We start from the raw sequence: 22,406 nt of genomic DNA on the forward strand, positions 1-22,406 counted from the left end.
ATTTATTTTTGTCCAAATCTACTTATTTGGGAAAATGCCTCCCATGTAATTCTAGAGGTCTGCAATCTTGCAACCCCACTCTTTTGAACATAATAGTGGGCATGACCCACACTAGAACAGATAGACTCTATGTCCCAGGAATTTGAATCTTGAATTTTAGATTGACACTCTCTTAAAGTAACTGTCCTTAATCCCAGCCACTAAAATCCTCAGATCTGCCTTGTTTCTTTCGATTGTATGTATTCAGTTATTTTCTTAGTGGGTGCCCTGGCATTGTAGTTAACATCTGTACTTAAAATAATCGAATTTGGAGTAAGACCAACTTAATTTCAATAGCATACAAAGTTTTGCTCCAGTATAGCTCCATTCTCACTTCTGTGATATTATTTTCACACAAGTATTTGTATCCTTTTTGTACTATAAGCTCATCAACAGTTTTAAAATTAATTACTTTTTTCATGCAGTTTATTTAAAAATCAAATAGGAAAAGAGGGCTACAAACAAAAATATATTTAGACTGTCTTTTGTATTTATTTGTGTAGTATGTTTACCAGTGCTCTTTATTTCTCCATGTGGATTTGAGCTACTGTCTAGTGTCCTTTTATTATAGCTTGAAGGACTTCCTTTAGCATTTGTTGAGGGCAGGTCTGCTAACCACACATTCTTTCAGTTTTTGTTTTCTTGGAATGATTGAATTTCTCCTTCACTTTTAAGGACAGTTTTGCTGCATATAGAATTTTTGGTTGACAGTTTTTTCCTTTTATTACTTTGAATATGTTTTCCCACTTCCTTCTGGTCTCCATAGTTTCTGATGAAAAGTCAGCTGTTAATTTTTATTGAGGATCCCTTGGATGTGAAGAGCCATTTTTCCTTCTGCTTTAAAGATTCTATCTTTGGTTTTCTAAAGTTTGACTATGATGTGTCCAGGTATGGGTCTCTTTGTGTTTATCGTACTTACAGTGTGTTGATCCTCTTGGATGTGTAGGTTAATTCTTTTCATCAAATTTGGGAAGTTTTAAGCCATCATTTCTTCAAATATTGTTTTTGCCCTTTTTCTCCCTCTCCTCTCCTTCTGGGACTCCCATTATGCTTATGTTAGTACACTTGATGGTGTCGCACAAGTCTTTGAGGCTTTCTTCATTTTTCTCTTTTCTTCTTTCTGTTCTTCAGATTGCATTATCTCAAGTGACTTATCTTCAAGTGTGCTGACTCTTTCTTCTACCTATTAAATCTGCTGTTAAGCCCCTCTAATCTGTTATTTCAGTTGCAATTTTCAACTTCAGAATTTCAACTTGGTTCTTTTAATAACTTCTGTCTCCTTATTGATATTGTAGATTTTGTGAGACATCATCCTCATTCTTTTTTTTAAAATCTTTATGTGTGATTTCTTTTAATTCTTTGAACATATTTATAATAGCTGACTTGAAAACTTTGTCTAGTAAATCCAAAATGGATTAAAGTTAGCACTGGAACTCTGACCAAGTTAAGCCCCTAAAGGTCCCCCTTCCTGTCGTTCATGATAATCCTTCTTAAGAAAAAGATACCCTCCATACTTCATTCACCTTCTCGGCTCCTCATCTTGACTCCCTTTTAGTTTTGTTTCACAAGGAATTTAAAATAAGGTCCCAGAATTTTTACCTTGAAATTGACTGGAAAGCCACCAGAATTTCCAGGCTTCCCACACTTTAACCAACTAGTAGCATCAAGAATTAAGACTCAGCATCCAGCTCAGTTCCCTAAGATGCTCCCTGCCTGACCTCAAATTGACCTCCAAGGGTTGGCTGCAATTTGCACTACCATGTAGAGGGCTGTGGCTGGTTTGTGAATGGTACATTCTAAAAATGGACTATTATCAGAATGGCATGCATACTTTTGTTATTATTTTTTCAACAACTACCTATCAAGTGTAGGAGATAACAACCTCTCCCTTTCCATAATTTCTTGCCTTGGTCCAAAACATAGTTCTGCTTTCTCCGAAGTGTTAAGGAGAAAGTGTCAATCCTTTGTTCTTTCACCTCCCACTTTTTTCTTATGAGAAATACAATGATTTGTGTGATTGTTATTTTAGAAAAAGGATCATTGCACTTACATAGCCAAGTCCTTCTTTGACTTTCTGTGGAATGATCCTGCTCACAGGAGGTATACGTTCTTCTTCATATGGAAGACTAAATAGAACAGACCCTGCTTCTTTAGATGGCCTGTGTTTGTACAAGTTCTGCCTGTGCTTAGGTGGTTCAGTTCAGTTTGGGAGGAAGGAGTGTGAAACACATTTTGACTTCTAATCCAGGCTGTGTTCTCCAATCTAACATAACCACAAAAAGCTGATATTTGGGGAATTTCCTGGTGGTCCAGTGGTTAGGGTTCCACATGTTCACTGCCGAGGGCCTGGGTTCGATCTCTGTTTGGGAAACTAAGATCCCACAAGCTGCACAGCACAGCCAAAAAAAAAAAAAAAAAAAAAGCTGATATTTGGATTATAGTCTGGTTCCTGGATTTATATTTCAATTTTTTAGAACTCAGAGGCAAAAGGGATATGATTCTCCTTCTAGCACTCCAATTATTGGTGTTCATTTTGTACAATATATTGCTAGGAGCTATGAGGAATTCAAAGGATTATGTACCTGGTCCCTGCCCTTTAAGAAGTTTGTAGTTTTGTAGTACTGTAGATCTAAGACATAAACAAATAATAACAATTCAAATGAGAATATCATCATAAAATATTTTGGAATCATTTTCTGGTTTAAGGTTTTGTGATAGGTACTAAGGATACAGATATGTTATGGTTTCTGCTTTCAAAAACCACACAGAGCAATCTTGACAGAGAAAAGGGAACTTGACCTCATTTAAGAAGGATAAGATTTCAAAGGGCAGAGATGGGAGAAGATATGCCAGGTAGAGGAAATAACATGAGCACGAACTCAGAGGGAGGAATCAAGGCAAGCAGTCCATTTTTGTTAAAACTGGAGGGATCTGTGAGGAAAGCAATGGAAGATAACTAGACAGGTAATTGGAACTAGATTGTGTGGTTTCTTGATTTCTGGCCTAATCAGAGGCATTAGAGCCTAATGGTTAAGTATCAGTGGCTCCAGGTAGAAAAAAAGGCTCCCAATAGAGGCTAAATGTCTTAAGAGGAGGAAGATGTCCCCCAAATAAATACTTTCCTCTACAATTTACTTGGTACACAGTTATAGAATATCAAAACTGGCAATGACTTTAGAAATATGCTAGTTCAACATTCTCATTTTTAAAATGAATAAAGAAGCTCAGAGAGATGAAGTAAATATTCATACCTAAAAAACTTAAAGATGATGCTAATGTCAGAAATCTATCCCAAGAAATAAAAGCAGCAACAGCATCATTATTGAAAAAGAAGGGCAGATGCTCTCCAGAATTCCAATAACACAACAGGTAAGAACTGTTTCAGGAACACAACTTGAATAATTTCCTATAAAGCAAGTGGGAAGATTTCTGGTTCTTACATTTGTGGATACTGGTCTTGTGTGAATCAGAGGGACTGATTCACAGTAATTAGTAGATTATTTTTAGTTTTTTTTTTCATGTTATAGTCATGCCCCTAAATATAGTCATGCCCCTTAGGTTAACTTTTCAATCTCCAGTAAGCCTTTAAAAGGTAATAGACATCTTTTGTTGGTGCTTGCTGGGATGATGGGAGGCCATTGTAAAGGGTTGCCATTATGAGTCTTAGCAGGGAACCTGTCTCCTAGGCCTTACTTGTCAAACAGTAAGTTCTGTGGAACAGGCAGGAACAAGATACAGAGAGGAACACCTGTGGGAAACAGAAGTAAACACTATATTAAGAATAATTAAATTAATAAAATGGACATTCTGCAAACCACTTTTGTCACCAAATGTTTAATGCACTGTGGCCCCACATAGCCAGAGGGAGAGTTTTAATGAGCATAAGACTGCTTGAAACTAGATGTCCAGAATCCAACACAGTTGACGCAAGCTGCCAGTCCTTTGAGGTTGAGAAGCTTTCTGATTGTCCAGCACTTCTTGGGGATAGAAGTTGAGAAGGGCTCATCCTTAGTGCTCTTAGGCAAATGTCTTCTTTGATTTTTTAAAAGACAAATTTATTAATTCACAAAACATACAATTTACCCATTCAAACTTTACAGTTCAGTAGTTTTTAGTATATCCACAGATATGTACAACCATCATCACAGTCAATTTTAGAATAATTTTATTACCTCAGAAAGAAACCCTAGATGATGAGAATGAAATGTAGAATTACTATATGGTCCAGCAATTGCAATTCTGTGTATATGCCCAAATGAATTGAAAGCAGGAACTCAAACAGATATTTGTATATTCATGTTCATAGTAGCATTATTCACATGAGGCAAAAGGTGGAAGCAACCTAAATGTCCATCAGCAGATGAATGGATAAACAAAATATTGTATACACATACAACAGAATATTATTCAGCCTTATAAAAGTCTGATACATGCTACAACATGGATGAAAATGTTATGCTAAGGGAAATAAGCCAGTTACAAAATGACAAATATTGTGTGATTTTACTTATATGCAGGATCTAGCATAGTCAAGTTCATAGAGACAGAAGTAGAATGATGATAGGTGCCTGTGGTAAGGTTACTGAAACAGTATGGAAATAAAAAATTTAGAATGTATTTCATAATTCCTCCATACAGATATATCTTCACTTAAGAATATATCATGACATTTTTTCATGTTAGCTCACAAGAATTTCATTGTTTTTAACAGTTGCTCAGTACTGTAGTCCATTATATGAATGTGCCATTATTTGTTTTAGCATTCTCCATTGAAAAAATTTGTGTAGCTTCTACTTTTTCACTGAAATGACACCATCAAAATATTTACACTGTTTCTTTGTGCTAGTGTTTCCTGGAAGTGGGATTTCTGAGTCAAAGGTTATGGAAATACAGTGTTGTGTAACCTGTTTTTTAAAAAAACCTATTAATATATTATGATCCTCTTTTCAGGTCATTAAATATTTAATTTAGCTGCCCAATATAATTTATGGATTATTAAATTTTATTTTTCCAATCTCCTAACATTAGAAATTGAGTTATTTCTAGATCTTCACTAGATTGTTTGATTATAAAAAACTTTGCTTTAGGGGCTTCCCTGGTGGCGCAGTGGTTGAGAGTCCTCCTGCCAATGCAGGGGACACGGGTTCGTGCCCCGGTCCGGGAAGATCCCCCATGCCACGAAGCAGCTGGGCCTGTGGGCTATGGCTGCTGAGCCTGCGCGTCCGGAGCCTGTGCTCCGCAACGGGAGAGGCCACAACAGTGAGAGGCCCACGTACCACAAAAAAAAAAAAAAAAAAAAAAAAAAAACTTTACTTTAAACATTACTTTAGCTAAATCTTTGCACGCAGCTTAAAATTATGCTCTTAAGATGAATCCCTAGGTATACAATTGCTCATTCAAGGAGTATGTACATTACAGAAATAATACATAGTCATTCTAGATTAGAAAAATATACATAAGCAAGTAAATCAAACATGCATAACCTCATCACCCAGAGGTAACCATTGGTAACGATGTGGAGGTAACCATTGGTAACTATTTTGTCTGCATACTTTTTCTTTACACAAATGCAAATAGAGAGTATATGCTGCTTTGAACTACCTATGATAAGCATGCTTTCATTTATATCCATTATCACTTTTAACATCTGCACAGTATTCTAGCTTATAAATGGGCCAAAATGTATTTGCACAGTCCTTACTGCTGGGCATTTAGGTTCTTAATGTACATATTTTGAAAACTTTTCAGGTGAATGCAGTACATACAGGGGCAATCATCTCACTGTCAAGAAGCCATGAACAAAAGGTTCCTGCCTTTTTGTGGATCTGTGAGCCAGGGGGAAGGAGAGAGAGAGAAGGGCTAGTAGTGCAAAGGTACTGACTCGAAGTAGAGAAAGGTGCTTCAGCCGAGGCCCCCAACAAGGAGGACTCTGAATGGAGACATCTGGGTTAGGAATGTAGATATGTGTATGAGCATGGCTGGTTGGATTAGGGAGAAGGAAGGCTGAGTCCTTGACCACAACCCCTCCAGAAAATTGCAATGGATTGGCAGTGCATCAGGTCTGGTGTGGAGAGGGCAGCTTCTCCCCGTGAGGCCTGCCAGGCAAAGCCCTGTAATTTTCAATGATCAGTTCTAAACTATCACACATATGATTTTGGCCTGGAACTGGACTCTTCAATAAATAATGACAAACTGCCGAAACTTGTCCAGTATCCCTTCCCACCAGAGTATGCGAGAGTGCCAGTAGAAATGGTAGTTTGTCAGGGAACCAGTAGAGAAGACTGAAATGATTTCTTTTGGGGTGTATAAACTGACATCTGAGGGCAGGACAAAGAGTTCCAGCACGACTGGGCAATGGAATGAGCCCAAGAATCCTAAACAGGCTGAACCAGGATCTGATGTAATGGGTCCCCTCCTTTTGGGAGATGAGACTGAGTCATCTCCATTGTCCACTCAGCCGAGGGCTCTCCTTTGGAGTGAATTCTAAGCACATGTTGTGTGAATGCTTGGCTCTGCTCCGTGACCTCAGAAAGTTATGATAAATCTCCTAAATTTTTATTTTTTCTTAAGAAGAATGTAGGGGCAGGACAGGAATAAAGATGCAGACGTACAGAATGGACTTGAGGACACGGGGAGGGGGAAGGGTAAGCTGGGACGAAGTGAGAGAGTGGCACTGACATATATACACCACCAAATGTAAAACAGATAGCTAGTGGGAAGCAGCCACATAGCACAGGGAGATCAGCTCGGTGCTTTGTGACCACCTAGAGGGGTGGGATAGGGAGGGTTGGAGGGAGATGGAAGAAGGAGGAGATATGGGGATATATGTATATGTATAGCTGATTCACTTTGTTATAAAGCAGAAACTAACACACCATAGTAGAACAATTATACTCCAATAAAGATGTTTTAAAAAAAATAAATAAAATAGATAATCAACAAGTATCTACTGTATAGCATAGGGAGGAACTCTATTCAGTATTCTGTAATAACCAATATGGGAAAAGAATCTGAAAAAGAATGGATATATGTATATGTATAACTGAATCACTTTGCTGTACACCTGAAACTAACACAGCATTGTAAATCAACTATACCCCAATATAAAATAAAAATTAAGTTAAAAAATAAAAAATAAAAGAAATAATCTATTTTGGTTTGTCCCTCTTGAGTTTCCTCTAAACCTTATAGATATTTTTAGCTTGCACTATTTCACTGAGTAGTGGATTCTCTCATTCCATTTCCCACTGTGCATACTTCATGTTTTCAATTTTTCTGCTTCAAGATTTAAAAACTTTGAAATGTAATGGAGAGTAAGCATTGTCTGGTTATAATGGAGAGTAAGCATTGTCTGGTTATCTCATCCACACCCTTCATGATTTCATAAACATTTTATCACATCTCCTTTCAGTCTTCATTGTTTTGGCCTGGTCTATTCCTTTTTTTTTTTTTAATTTATTTTTTATCTTTTGGCCAAGCTGTGTGGCATGTGGGATCTTAGTTCCCCGACCAGGGATCGAACCTGTGCCACCTGCAGTACAAGTGTGGAGTCTAGCCAATGGACCACCAGGGAAGCCCCTGGTCTATTTCTTTTTAACCCATTAGATGGATGATTCTCAAGCATTTTGGCTACCAGAGGTGGACCTTCCTGTTTCACTAAATTATTATTGTGATTATTACCAACACTATTATTATTTTAAGTATCTATCAAAGGGAAGCACCATTGTAGGTTCTCAGAGAGGGACACATAGTTGAATAACTTATGATCCCTGATGAACCTACTATTCTCTTTGCTTGGCCTGTAGAAGTAGCCCCCTGGGCCAAGTGTTTAGAGCAGAGATAAAAGAAGACATTCTAGGTGGATAATCTCTTTGCTAGGCCACAGGGCTGTTCGACTCTTTAGTAATGAACATAAATAGAAATTAATTTTCTTAACTCTTTCTGTCATGGCAGTAGATTCTCCGCAAAGGTGAGGGTTATTGGACCTCACAGTTCTAGTTTTGCCTAGAGATTCTCCCTCGGTGTAAGGAGTTCTGACACCAACTACCTAGAGTTAGTGCAAACTTCACAGGTTAAGGGCACAGTCCTCCATAAGACTGTCTTTACTGCAAACACCAGCTGCAAGTTGGTGTTCATTAGCATAAACTATCAGGTATGATCTGGGGAGCCAACCACAAATAACAAAGACACTTTTATCACTCTGAAAATTTCAAGGATTTGGAGGTGGATTCCCAGGACCTGGGGGAAAAGGCCAGTTAAAATTTTTAAAATACAACCCCCTTGGGGTCTCTCCCTAAGGCACCGAAACATTAGCCTCAAGGTATGCTAGCTTCTCCTCTACCCTCCAGGCTCAGTATTCACAACAGATCCACTGCTTTCTGGTAGTACCTGTTCTCAGGGCTGACAGAGGCAAGACATTACTCTGTAGCTAATTATTAGAGGTCAAGTATATCCACATAAAATAGTCCAACATCTACACAGCAAATACTCATATGATAGCAGGGGAATCGGGGCTGTGTATTCCCACTCTGATTTCTTTTTCTTCCTGCTCCTGCAGAAGACAAAGTAAACTGAGAAGTTTGGTTCTACCAGTAGTTTTGGTCTTCAAATATGTTGAAGGGAGTATTAGGGAGGGTTTGGTAAACAGGCATTCCCATTTGCTGTTGATGGTAGTGTACACCAATATAGCCTTTTTGGAGAATAATTTGTAACTAGCTAAATGCATGTAACAAGAAATTGCGAGGGACTTTTTCTCTTCCTAAATTGCATTTAAAACCGAAAGCTTACACTATTAGACACTAAGTAAGAAAAACTATATATATATATATATTTTTTTTGTTTCAAGACAGCCATCAACTGATCACCTTAAGATGGGGTCAAATACCTCCCTAGGGTTTCTGGTAGGAAGCAAAACTGGCAATACTATCATCAACACACCTCAACAACCATGCTGAGTCAAGTTAAGAAGGCTGGAAAAGAGTGAGATTAATGACGAGTGGTGGTCTTGTGAGAAAAGACTACCATAATCACCGTGAGAGTCTTTTCCCTTCTTTGTGAGAGGAAAGGAGGGATGTTTTCCCCTCCCTGAATCCAAATAAGTGTGGACCCCAAGGGTGGCAAGGGGACTTTCTTGTTCTATGGATTGAGAGGAGAGGACCCTACACAAGGTTTCTGGGCTTGAATTATCTTGCCAGTACTGCATCCAAGAAGGTTACCCATTCAGGGAGCAACAGCTCCCTGAAGTGGGCCCTAGTGGTCCAGTGGTGGAAGCTCAGGAAGAAGCTGAGCTAGAGTAATGTCGCCCACACTGGGGACTGTGCAACAGAGAAGGAGGCCTCACAAGACACCTCCAAAGATCGAAAATCTTGATGCCTGCCATACAAATAACATCAACTATCTGCCTGGTCAGCCAGAGAAACAGCACAGCCAACAAGATAAAATTTAAGTCAAGAAGTGTTTGCTTTTTTCCCACCACCATTCCTCCTCTGTTTCTATCATTGAAGGAGCCCTTCCAAGTATCTCAAGGGAAACGGAGAGCTTTGAATCAACTCTGAAGTTTTAAATGGACTGGAAAGTTATGGAATCTGCTCAAGATGCCCTTAAAAGGCTGAAGGGTATTCAAAATAACACAGTTGAAAATGATGGTTTGAGGAACAAAACCATTTCATGTTTAGACTCTACAAAGAAGAGAGTCTTTTAAATAAGCCAGTTACATGCATATGCTCTTTGATTCTGGAATTCCACAGTTAGGAATTGAGACTAAAGATATAGTAGCTAATGTATGACACATTATATATACAAGGATGGTCACTGCAGCATTATTTGTAATAGCAAAGACAGCAGTAACAAAAAGAAAAAAAACAATAGCAACAAAAAACTAGAAACAATATGATGCTATCAATTGGATACTGGTGAGAGAAGACAATGTGAGGATGAAAGGAGAGGTCAGAGTGATGTGGCATCACAAGGCAAAGAATGCAGGCAACCTCTAGAAGTGGGAAAAGGCAAGGGAATGGACTCTCCCCTGGAGATTCCAGCCCTGCCAACCTTGTCTCACGTTCTGACATCCAGACATTAAAATAATAAATTAGTGAAAAAAAACCCTACCAAGATTGGTTCAAGATGGCGGAGTAGAAGGATGTGCTCTCACCCCTTTTTGTGAGAACACCAGAATCACAACTAACTGCTGAACAATCATTGACAGGAAGACATTGGAATTCACCAAAAAAGATACCCCACATCCAAAGACAAAGGAGAAGCCACAATGAGATGGTAGGAGGGGTGCAATCACAATAAAATCAAATCCCATGACTGCTGGGCGGGTGACTCACAAACTGGAGAACATTTATACCATAGAAGTCCACCCACTGGAGTGAAGGTTCTGAGCCACACGTCAGGCATCCCAATCTGAGGGTCCGGCAGTGGGAGTAGGAATTCCTACAGAATCAGACTTTGAAGGCTAGCGGGACTTGACTGCAGGACTTCGACAGGACTGGGGGAAACAGAGACTCCATTCTTGGAGGGGACACACAAAATAGTGTGCGCATCAGGACCCAGGGGAAGGAGCAGTGACCCCATAGGAGACTGAACCAGACCTACCTGCTGGTGTTGGAGGGTCTCCTGCAGAGGCAGGGGGTGGCTGTGTCTCACTGTGGGGATGAGGGCACTGGCAGCAGAGGTACTGGGAGGTACTCCTTGGCGGGGGCCCTCCCAGAGTCCACCATTGGCCCCAACAGGGAGCCTAGGTAGGCTCCAGTGTTGGGTCACCTCAGGCCAAACAACCAACAGGGAGGGAACCGAGCCCCACCCATCAGCAGACAAGCAGATTAAAGTTTTACTGAGCACTGCCCACCAAAGCAACAGCCAGCTCTACCCACCAACAGTCCCTCCCATCAGGAAACTTGCATAAGCCTCTCAGATAGCCTCATCCACCAGAGGACAGACAGCAGAAGCAAGAAGAACTACAATCCTGCAGCCTGTGGAACAAAAACCACATTCACAGAAAGACAGACGAGATGAAAAGGCAGAGCGCTATGTACGAGATGAAGGAACAAGATAAAACCCCCGAAAAACAACTAACTGAAGTGGAGATAGGCAACCTTCAGGAAAAAGAATTCAGAATAATGATAATGAAGATGATCCAGGACATTGGAAAAAGAATGGAGGCAAAGGTCGAGGAGTTGCAAGAAATGTTTAACAAAGATCTAGAAGAATTAAAGAACAAACAAACAGAGATAAACAACACAATAACTTAAATGAAAAATAGACTAGAAGGAATCAATAGCAGAATAACTGAGGCAGAAGAGTAGATAAGTGACCTGGAAGACAGAATGGTGGAATTCACTGCTGCAGAATGGAATAAAGAAAAAAGAATGAAAAGAAATGAAGACAGCCTAAGAGACCTCTGAGACAACATTAAACGCAACAACATTCGCATTTAGGGGTCCCAGAAGGAGAAGAGAGAGAGAAAGGACTGGAGAAAATATTTGAAGAGATTATAGTCAAAACTTCCCTAACATGGGAAAGGAAATAGCCACCCAAGTCCACGGAGTGTAGAGACTCCCATACAGGACAAACACAAGGAGAAACAGACCGAGACACATAGTAATCAAATTGGCAAAAATTAAAGACAAAGATAAATTACTGAAAGCAGCAAGGGAAAAATGACAAATAACATACAAGGGAACTCCCATAAGGTGAACAGCTGATTTCCCAGGAGAAACTCTACAAGCCAGAAGGGAGTGGCATGATATACTTAAAGTGATGAAAGGGAAGAACCTACAACCAAGATTACTCTACCCAGCGAGGATCTCACTCAGATATGACGGAGAAATCAAAAGCTTTACAAACAAGTAAAAGCTAAGAGAATTCAGCACCACCAAACCAACTCTACAACAAATGCTAAAAGGACCTTCTCTAAGTGGGAAACACTAGAGAAGAAAAGGACCTACAAAAACAAACCCATAACAATTAAGAAAATGGTCACAGGAACATACATATCGATAATTACCTTAAACGTGACTGGATTAAATGCTCCAACCAAAACACACAGGCTTGGTGAATGGATACAAAAACAAGACCCATATATATGCTGTCTACAAGAGACCCACTTCAGACCTAGGGACACATACAGACTGAAAGTGAGGGGATGGAAAAAGATATTCCATGCAAATGGAAATCAAAAGAAAGCTGGAGTAGCAATACTCATATCAGATAAAATATACTTTAAAGTAAAGAATGTTACAAGAGACAAGGAAGGACACTACATAATGATCAAGGGATCAATCCAAGAAGAAGATATAACAATTATAAATATATATGCATCCAACGTACGAGCACCTCAATACATAAGGCAACTGCTAACAACTATAATAGAGGAAATCAACAGTAACACAATAATACTGGGGGACTTTAACACCTCACTTACACCAATGGACATATCATCCAAGCAGAAAATAAATAAGGAAACACAAGCTTTAAATGACACAACACACCACACAGATTTAATTGATATTTATAGGACATTCCATCCCAAAACAGCAGATTACACTTTCTTCTCAAGTGCACATGGAACATTCTCCAGGACAGATCACATCTTGGGTCACAAATCAAGCCTCAGTAAAGTTAGCAAAATTGAAATCATACCAAGCATCTTTTCTGACCACAATGCTATGAGATTAGAAATCAATTATAGGGAAAAAAACCGTAAAAAACACAAACACATGAAGGCTAAACAATACGTTAGTAAATAAACAAGAGATCAATGAAGAAATCAAAGAGGAAATAAAAAAATACCTGGAGACAAATGACAGTGAAAACACGATGATCCAAAACCTATGGTATAGGGGCTTCCCTGGTGGCGCAGTGGTTGAGAGTCCGCCTGCCGATGCAGGGGACATGGGTTTGTGCCCCGGTCTGGGAAGATCCCACATGCTGCGGAGTGGCTGGGCCCGTGAGCCATGGCCGCTGAGCCTACACGTCTGGAGCCTGTGCTCCACAACGGGAGAGGCCACAACAGTGACAGGCCTGCGTTCTGCAAAAAAAAAAAAGACAAAACCTATGGGATGCAGCAAAAGCAGTTCTAAGAGGGAAGTTTATAGCTATACAAGCTTACCTCAAGAAACAAGAAAAATCTCAAATAAACAATCTAACCTCACACCTAAAGGAACTAGAGAAAGAAGAACAAACAAAACCCAAAGTTAGCAGAAGGAAAGAAATCATAAAGATCAGAGCAGAAATAAATGAAATAGAAACAAAGAAAACAGTAGCAAAGATCAATAAAACTAAAAGCTGGTTCTTTGAGAAGATAACAAAATTGATAAACCATTAGCCAGACTGATCAAGAAAAAGAGAGAGAGGACTCAAATCAATAAAATTAGAAATGAAAAAGGAGAAGTTACAACAGACACTGCAGAAATACAAAGCATCCTAAGAGACTACTACAAACAACTCTATGCCAATAAAATGGACAAGTTGGAAGAAATGGAAAAATTCTTAGAAAGGTATAACCTTCCAAGACTGAACCAGGAAGAAATAGAAAATATGAACAGATCAATCAGAAGTAATGAAATTGAAACTATGATTTAAAATCTTCCAACAAACAATAGTCCAGGACCAGATGGCTTCACAGGTGAATTCTATCAAACATTTAGAGAAGAGCTAACACCCATCCTTCTCAAACTCTTCCAAAAAATTGCAGAAGGAACACTCCCAAACTTATTCTATGAGGCCACCATCACCCTGATACCAAAACCAGAAAAATGTATCACAAAAAAAGAAAATTATAGACCAATATCACTGATGAATATAGATACAAAAATCCTCAACAAAATACCAGCAAACAGAATGCAACAACACATTAAAAGGATCATACACCATGATCAAGTGGGATTTATCCCAGCGATGCAAGGATTCTTCAATATACGCAAATCAATCAATGTGATAAACCATTTTAACAAACTGAAGGAGAAAAACCATATGATCATTTCAACAGATGTAGGAAAAGCTTTTGACAAAATTCAACACCCGTTTATGATAAAAACTCTCCAGAAAGTGGGCATAGAGGGAACCTACCTCAACATAATAAAGGTCATATACGACAAACCCACAGCAAACATCATTCTCAATGGTGAAAAACTGAAAGCATTTCCTCTAAGATCAGGAACAAGACAAGGATGTCCACTCTCACCACTATTATTCAACATAGTTTTGGAAGTCCTAGCCACGGCAATCAGAGAAGAAAAAGAAATAAAAGGAATATAAATTGGAAAAGAGGAAGTAAAACTGTCACTGTTTGCAGATGACGTGATACTATACATAGAGAATCCTAAAGATGTCACCAGAAAACTACTAGAGCTAATCAATGAATCTGGTAATGCTGCAGGATACAAAATTAATGCACAGAAATCTCTTGCATTCCTATACACTAATGATGAAAAATCTGAAAGAGAAATTAAGGAAACACTCCCATTTACCATTGCAACAAAAACAATAAAATACCTAGGAATAAACCTACCTAGGGAGACAAAAGACCTATTCAGAAAACTATAAGATACTGTGGAAAGAAATTAAAGATGATACCAACAGATGGAGAGATATACCAAGTTCTTGGGCTGGAAGAATCAATACTGTGGAAATGACTATAGTACCCAAAGCAATCCACAGATTCAATGCAATCCCTATTAAATTTCCAATGGCATTTTTTACAGACCTAGAACAGAAAATCTTAAAATTTGTATGGAGACACAAAAGACCCCGAATAGCCAAACCAGTCTTGAGGGAAGAAAACGGAGCTGGAGGAATCAGACTCCCTGACTTCAGACTATTCTACAAAGCTACAGTAATCAAGACAATATGTTACTGGCACAGAAACATAACTATAGATCAATGGAGCAGGATAGAAAGCCCAGAGATAAACCCATGCACCTATGGTCAACTAATCTATGACAAAGGAGGCAAGGATATACAATGGAGAAAAGACAGTCTCTTCAATAAGTGGTACTGGGAAAACTGGACAGCTGCATGTAAAAGAATGAAATTAAAACACTCCTTAACACCATACACAAAAATAAACTCAAAATGGATGAGAGACCTAAATGTAAGACAGGACACTATAAAACTCTTAGAGGAAAACATAGGAAGAACACTCTTTGACATAAATCACAGCAAGATCTTTTTTGATCCACCTCCTAGAGTAATAGAAATAAAAACAAAAATAAACAAATGGGACCTAATGAAACTTAAAAGCTTTTGCAAAGCAAAGGAAACCATAAACAAGACGAAAAGACAGCCCTCAGAATGGGAGAAAATATTTGCAAACAAATCAACAGACAAAGGATTAATCTCAAAATATATAAACAGCTCATGCAGCTCAATATTAAAAAAACAAACAACTCAATCCAAAAATGGGCAGAATACCTAAATAGACATTTCCTCAAAGAGGACATACAGATGGCCAAAAAGCACATGAAAAGCTGTTCAACATCACTAATTATTAGAGAAATGCAAATCAAAACTACAATGAGGTATCACCTCACACCGGTTAGAATGGGCATCATCAGAAAATCTACAAACCACAAATGCTGGAGAGGGTGTGGAGAAAAGGGAACCCTCTTACACTGTTGGTGGGAATGTAAATTGATACAGCCACTATGGATAACAGTATGGAGGTTCCTTAAAAAACTAAAATAGAATTACCATGACCCAGCAATCCCACTACTGGGCATATACCCAGAGAAAATCATAATTCAAAAAGACACATGCACCCCAATGTTCATTGCAGCACTATTTGCAATAGCCAGGTCATGGAAGCAACCTAAATGCCCATCAACAGCCAAATGGATAAAGAAGATGTGGTACGTATATACAATGGAATGTTACTCAGCCATAAAAAGGAACAAAATTGGGTCATTTGTAGAGACATAGATGGATCTAGAGACTGTCATACAGAGTAGAGACTGTCATACAGAGTGAAGTAAGTCAGAACAAGAAAAACAAATATCATATATTAACGCATATATGTGGAACCTAGAAAGATGGTACAGATGAACCGGTTTGCAGTGCAGAAATGGAGATACATGTAGAGGACAAACGTATGGACACCAAGGGGGGAAAGCGGCGGGGGTGTGTGGGGGTGGTGTGATGAATTGGGAGATTGGGATTGACATGTATACACTGATATGTATAAAATTGATGACTAATAAGGACCTGCTGTATAAAAAAATAAATAAAATTTTAAAAATTGGATACTGGTTAAATCAATTATCTTATAATCATACATTTAAAAACAACAAAAGGATTCAGGTAGAGGTGTATGTGTTGACACAGAAACAGCTCCAAGATATTTTGTTAAATGAAAAAGCAAAGGCAGCACAATGTGTATAAATGTTTAAAAATAAGAAAAACCTGCTTATATAAATATTTTAAAAATAGGTACTGTACATACTGTATATACTGATATATAAATTAAAAATAATTCTGGAAGTATCCACAAGAAACGTAAGAGTGATTTCTTTTGGAACAAACGATTAAGAGACTTTAATTTTTCATTTGATACCTTCAGGTGCTATTTGAAGTTATTACTAAGGACATGTGGGTTTTTTTAATGTAAAAATTAAATAAAGTTTGTACAACAATGTGAATGTACTTAATGCTAATGAACCGCACACTTAAAATGGTTAAAATGGTACGTTTTATGTTATGTCTATTTTTCCACAATAAAAATGTAAATAAATATGTGTAAATTCATTTTAAATAAAAGAAGTATCAAGAGGATAATAAGGAGGTGCAGGAAGAGAGAGTGAGTATGTAAGAAAGCTCTGAGGTGGCAATAAAAATAAGTTCAGTGCCTTGCCTTGGACTCTCATTGAAGGCTATTGCACAGGAGGCCTCCTGGGGCTTTTACGGGGGTGGTTCAGAAAGGAGTCAGGACATGAATATTTGTCTGGAATAAGCTGGGAAGGGAACCTGGTAATTTTTTATTTTCACTGGAGCTGTGGTTACACTCTGCACTGTTGTGTGAAATTAAAGAGCAGGAGGATTTACTGGGCAGCATGACCAGTTTTCTACCTGAGTAACCAAGGGTTTGACTTACACAAAGTTCTGTACAAAACCTGGGCTGGATTCTTCATGGATGAGACACTGGCCTAGACTCATGGGGTCCCAGAATATCAGAGCTGGAAAGGGCCTCGGGTAGACCCTTCTTTTACTTGAGGATACTAAGACCAGGGAGTGACATGTCCTGGTCCAAGTCACACAGAAGCTCAGTGACTGAATTAAGATTATAACTTGGGTCTCTGGACCCCTGGTCAAGTACTGTTTTTCTAAAAAAGTGATACCAGCACTGTTCTAGTCATGGCTTGACTGTCTTCACTCAATTTCTCTTCCTGTTAATTACCCAACTGCTCCTCAGATTTGAATGTCTGGTGTTTGGTCATTATTCCTGTGATGCATTGCAGGATTCTGGTTGCCTGATACCCTAGAATGTTTGCACCTGTATTCCATATGTGAGATTATGGTTTTGCACTATTACTTTTCACCAGTTTTGTGATGCATATTGTTTCATGCTTTAGTATCTCTGAAATCAAGGTGCCACTGACAACTGCCATAGGCCAGGCCTAAGTTGTGCAGTAGCTGTTGTTGCTGGTGCCTGTGTGAACTTGTCTGAAACCTTCCATTGACACTTGCAGCAAGAGTAAGAAAGATGTGGCATCAAAACTGGCCAACGTCAGCAGTTTGAGAAAAATAAAAAAACAATCCAGAGACAGCAATGGACCCTTCCTTTGGGAAAGGCAGTATTACCAATGCTTTGGTGGTGTGGAGAACAATATTTTGTGGAAAAACACAGACATCAGCAGCTTTGGATTGAACAGTGATTCAGAAGAGCTTGACTCTGAGTATGAAGACCTTTTTTTATGATGCACAAGAGTGATAGAAGATAATCTTTTAAAATACGCCTAAATCTGAGTAAACTTAAAATAAAAATTCCAAGTGCTAAGAAAGTATTTTTGTCGTAGTACATAATGTGAATTTTGCCATCGTCAGCATCTTAGATTAGATGAAATATATCAACTATATCAAGCTTTGATATTAAACCTTAAAATGAACTGAAGAGAGTCCCACTTTTTGCTCTAGGCTTTGACCATTTAAAATAACATGAGAATTAACTAAAGGTCAACTAAGGCTCAACTATGAACCCACGTAATCCTGGGGTCTTTCCAATGCAAGGTTTTTAAGTACATTTAAAGCTTTTCTGTGCTAAATGTTCTATTTATTTATTTATATTTTTATTTTGGACTTTTAAATGGTTATTAGTACAATATCAGTATACTAAGTAGTGACATGTAACAAGTTCTTAAATTCTATCATCTAGTAATTTTGAATAAGAAAAACCAAAAGCAGCCCAATACTAGTACCCATTGTTCTAACTCTTAGCTGGAAAGGACTATTTTAAGGCTGGCTGTTCACATAGGTTACAAATAACTATTTGCTACTTTTTCATAGCTAAAGCCCCTGACCTTCAAGAAAGATTTAGGGGAAAAAAAAATTTAATCCCTTTCTTTCTTAAGAAAATTGTTTTTTTTAAAAACTATATCTAAGAAAGAAAAAGTCAGTGTTCATAATATGCCACTTGAGCGAAAGGGATAGGAAAACAGACAACATATACCCGTTAAGTTTCTAAGAAATATGAGGTAAAAAGATAAAATCTTTGGATAGGCTCTAAGTTTGTACAAAGAAGTTACGTTTGCTATTCTGCAAAAAGTTAAGGGACCTATTATATAATATACAGAAATAATTTAATGCCTTTTCACAAGAATATAACCCAATATTGCTAAAGATTCCATGAAGGCATCTAAAATGCCAATCCACGGAACAGCGTTTTTGTTGTTCCCCTACCCATTCATGCGGTAATTCTCTTGGATTTCTGGCTGGATGTCACAGACAAAGACCAAGAGGTTATCCAGGACTTCATCCTTGTTAGGCCGGAAGTAGGTCTGAAGGATGGTCATCTTCTCCTGGGTGTCCTTCTCCACTTCAGTGCTGCAACTGCCGTGGGATCCCAGAGCTGCAGCTTCCCTGGCCTTGAACTCCTTCTCCCTCTGCAGGCGGTACTGTTCAATTTCAGCCAGGGTTAAAAATGTAATTACAGTCATGCCAAAGCTTAAGTCATAGGGATCTAGTAATCATCTGATTCGTTTTTATCCATTGGTCATTTACACACGTGTTTCTTTTATGAGATGCTGCCCTCAGCAGAAATAAAAAACAGATAGTTTGTTTCAAAGCTGCCTATTGACTTATCCACTACAACAAACCCCTGGAAGTAATTTAAAGGGTAGAATTTTAATTGCAGATTCAGGGGCAAAGTTCTCATTATTCCACTAACACTGCCTCTGGCTGCTTGTGCACTGGTTTAGGAGGAAAGATTAAAAGACCCAAATAGAGGTGATTAAAAAGGGTAGGGTGAGTGAAGCAAGAACTTACAAATATTTGAGAGCTACAAAAATGGAAAGGAGTTTTGAACACAGATAACTGTAGACTCAAACTAAGGAAAAAACTCAGAGATCATTGTTGAGTTTACACACAGGTTAAAATTACAAATAATGATAAAATTCTAAAATTGTAGAAGCTTTCTAGCTGTTACATAAGCTTAATTTCCAAGAAGTTAAACTTATTTCACAAATCTTTATTTAATTCAGCTTAAAAAAACCCCAAAGCAACATTAAATCCTGTCTTTATTCATAGAAAGAAAATACCCACAGTAACATTTTAAGAATATTTTTTCTTTGAGTTTCCATGTCATCATGAGCAAGTTTACTTTTCCATTTAAGTCTTCCACATATTTACAGAGGTCTTAAGATTACTATTCAGATTTAAGCAATAAAATAATCATGTAATCTTATAGCTAGACCTAAAAGAAACTGGGGTAGAAATTATGCATAGTGCTTATAAAAATGTGTAGTTGAGTTGAACTTTTCTTACTGTTTCTTAGCAAGAGAATCTATGTTTATGGATGAACTATAGTGTTTTCTTCTAGACAGATGTCTACATTTTGTTATCTTTCGTGGTAATGTCAACTTGTTCATCACCGCTGCTTAGGATGTTAGCCATTTGTTTACCTGTGGTCAAAAGAAGCAGTGTATAGTGACTTGATGAGGTTTTCCTCGCCCATGGAAAGGCTGTCTCCTGCCTTGTGGCTTTATCCCGAAATATTTGACCAAGCCATCCTTTTACGAATGTTTCTAGTCACGTTGATCTGTTTTGCTGCTTTTGTGCTCCATGATTCGGCAGGTACTCCGACTTAGTTGAAGCTGGCTTCAATACAGCCAATTCAGTATTCCACGTGAATATACCATCTTATGTCCAGCAAATGTACATCCATCTTACATTTCAGTTCAAGAAAGGTAACTGACAGGGAGAAGCAAAGAACATTGGATTAGTAATCAGCGCCTGGTCTGAAGTAGGCATTCAATTAAAAAAAAATTTTTTTTAAATATATGAATGGATTCTAGCTCCAGCTCTGTCACGACTTACTTTAAGAGAACCCGGGCAAGTCACTTCATCACTTTGGGCCCATTTCTTCATCTGTAAAAATCCTACTTCACTGACCTCAAGTTATCATGAAGGGATTTTCACAAAAGAATCATCATCCTTGCTGGGTAACTGAGTCACAGAGAAGAGCTCAGTGGGCATCAATAATTATTGATGCCCAGACTCCACCTCTAGAGATCAGGTTTCAATTGGTCTGGGGATGGGCCCATACTTTTGTATATTTTGAAAGCTCCCATAGTGATTCTAAAGTGCAACAGGGTTGAGAACAGCTGCCCAGAAATCTTTTTAGATCTTTTTCCGCCTGTGGGAGAAATACTAACTGGGCAGCACTACAAGGCTTAAGATTTGACTTGACCTCCCTTTGGATCTGTGGTGTTAGGGTCAGTCTTGTGAAATGCTATCTGGGAGTAGAGGGAGTCTGATTTTGGTTGGTAATACTCAATTTACATAGAAGTTCAATTCAGATTTGATAAAGCTGATATTTATATCCCTTTCTCAAATCTATGTCAATTTCTTAATTGACTTCAAACTCAGAGGAGGGGAAAGGGTGTGACAAAACCACACCAACAAATTTCACCTACTCCTACCTCCGTGTCATGACGATTAAATAAGGTAGACTCTTGAGTATGCTTTGTAAACATAACGAGCTACCCAGGTATTTACTCTTATCTAAGGTTTCCCACTAGATGTAAAGTTCTGAAGAGATGGTGCAGATAGCATCACTTTGATGCCCGCTGGCAGATTACAATGCAGTACCAATGCTGTTACTGATTTCCTGTCACACAATAGAGTATTAAAGAAAGCAGCATACTGTAGTGGAGACAGCACCGACCTGGGAATCCAGAGGCTTGGATTCAAGATTCCACCATGTGAAGTCTTTTCTTTTTAACATCTTTATTGGAGTATAATTGCTAATGGTGTGTTAATTTCTGCTCTGTGACAAAGTGAACCAGTTATACGTATACATATATCCCCATATCTCCTCCCTCTTACGTCTTCCTCCCACCCTCCCTATCCCACGCCTCTAGTCCACCATGTGAAGTCCTGAACACATCTCTCTGGGCTTAAATTTTTTCATCTCTCAAACATGAGTCACCTTCAGGCCTTTGAGGTTTCCTTAAGCTCTAACATTCTAGGGCATGCTGATGGAACTGCTCACGAAGCTGGCAATGACTGATGTTATGAATGGGACACATCCAAGTCTTACATAGCCCCTGAAATGTTCTGGCTTCCCATGCAGTATCTACAGAGTTAGACAAGCCATTAAAGAAGAAGTTTCTTCCAACACTTGTTCTAAGGAGAACATCCACAACAGGGCATGTTAGGGAGCAGTTTTATCCTCAGGAAAGATCAGTTACACCCAATGCTTCTCTTGTGCCCTCAAATTTCTGAGCCCATCTTCACCAAGAGGACTTCCTATATACCAACCAGGGAAGTGCTGAGCTTTTTCCATTTCAGCAATTCTGAAACATCGGCTGTTTTGCAGAGTGTGTCTTCCCTACCCACTCTGTTTACCTCAACTCATAACCAACCATGATATTCTTCCAAATTCTGGAATCTAGAAATATGTCAGGTGTTCTAGGGTCACCACAATAATGGCGCTAAATAAGTACTGCAATATCAATGTGCTCAGTTAATAGTATACTACTTTGCATCAAGATTGTATGATTCTGGACTAAATGCAAGAAGTAACTGACCTTCAGTAGCAACATGACCTCACCAATTTTGTTTTAAGAGTATGCATCGTAAGTCTGTTAAGACTGTGGAAGCAGAAGGAACTCTGGTAGAAAGGATCTGGTCTAGTTCATCTTTCAACCTTT

At 38.5% G+C, this 22,406-nt stretch overlaps 1 long non-coding RNA gene across 2 annotated transcripts; it reads right to left on the reverse strand.

Moving 5' to 3' along the window:
• Positions 1–8,209: 8,209 nt before the first annotated feature.
• On the reverse strand, positions 8,210–21,489 carry LOC308618073. Of its 2 annotated transcripts, XR_014015964.1 has the most exons (4): positions 20,154–21,489; positions 18,934–19,148; positions 12,835–13,072; positions 8,210–8,590 (listed from the first exon to the last, which is right to left on the reverse strand). It is a non-coding gene; the product is annotated as an uncharacterized lncRNA (long non-coding RNA). The 2 variants fall into 2 exon arrangements; XR_014015963.1 differs by lacking the exon at positions 12,835–13,072.
• Positions 21,490–22,406: the final 917 nt, after the last annotated feature.

Source organism: Mesoplodon bidens, assembly GCF_964165515.1.
Source record: "Mesoplodon bidens genome assembly, chromosome: 5".
NCBI lineage: Eukaryota > Metazoa > Chordata > Mammalia > Artiodactyla > Ziphiidae > Mesoplodon > Mesoplodon bidens.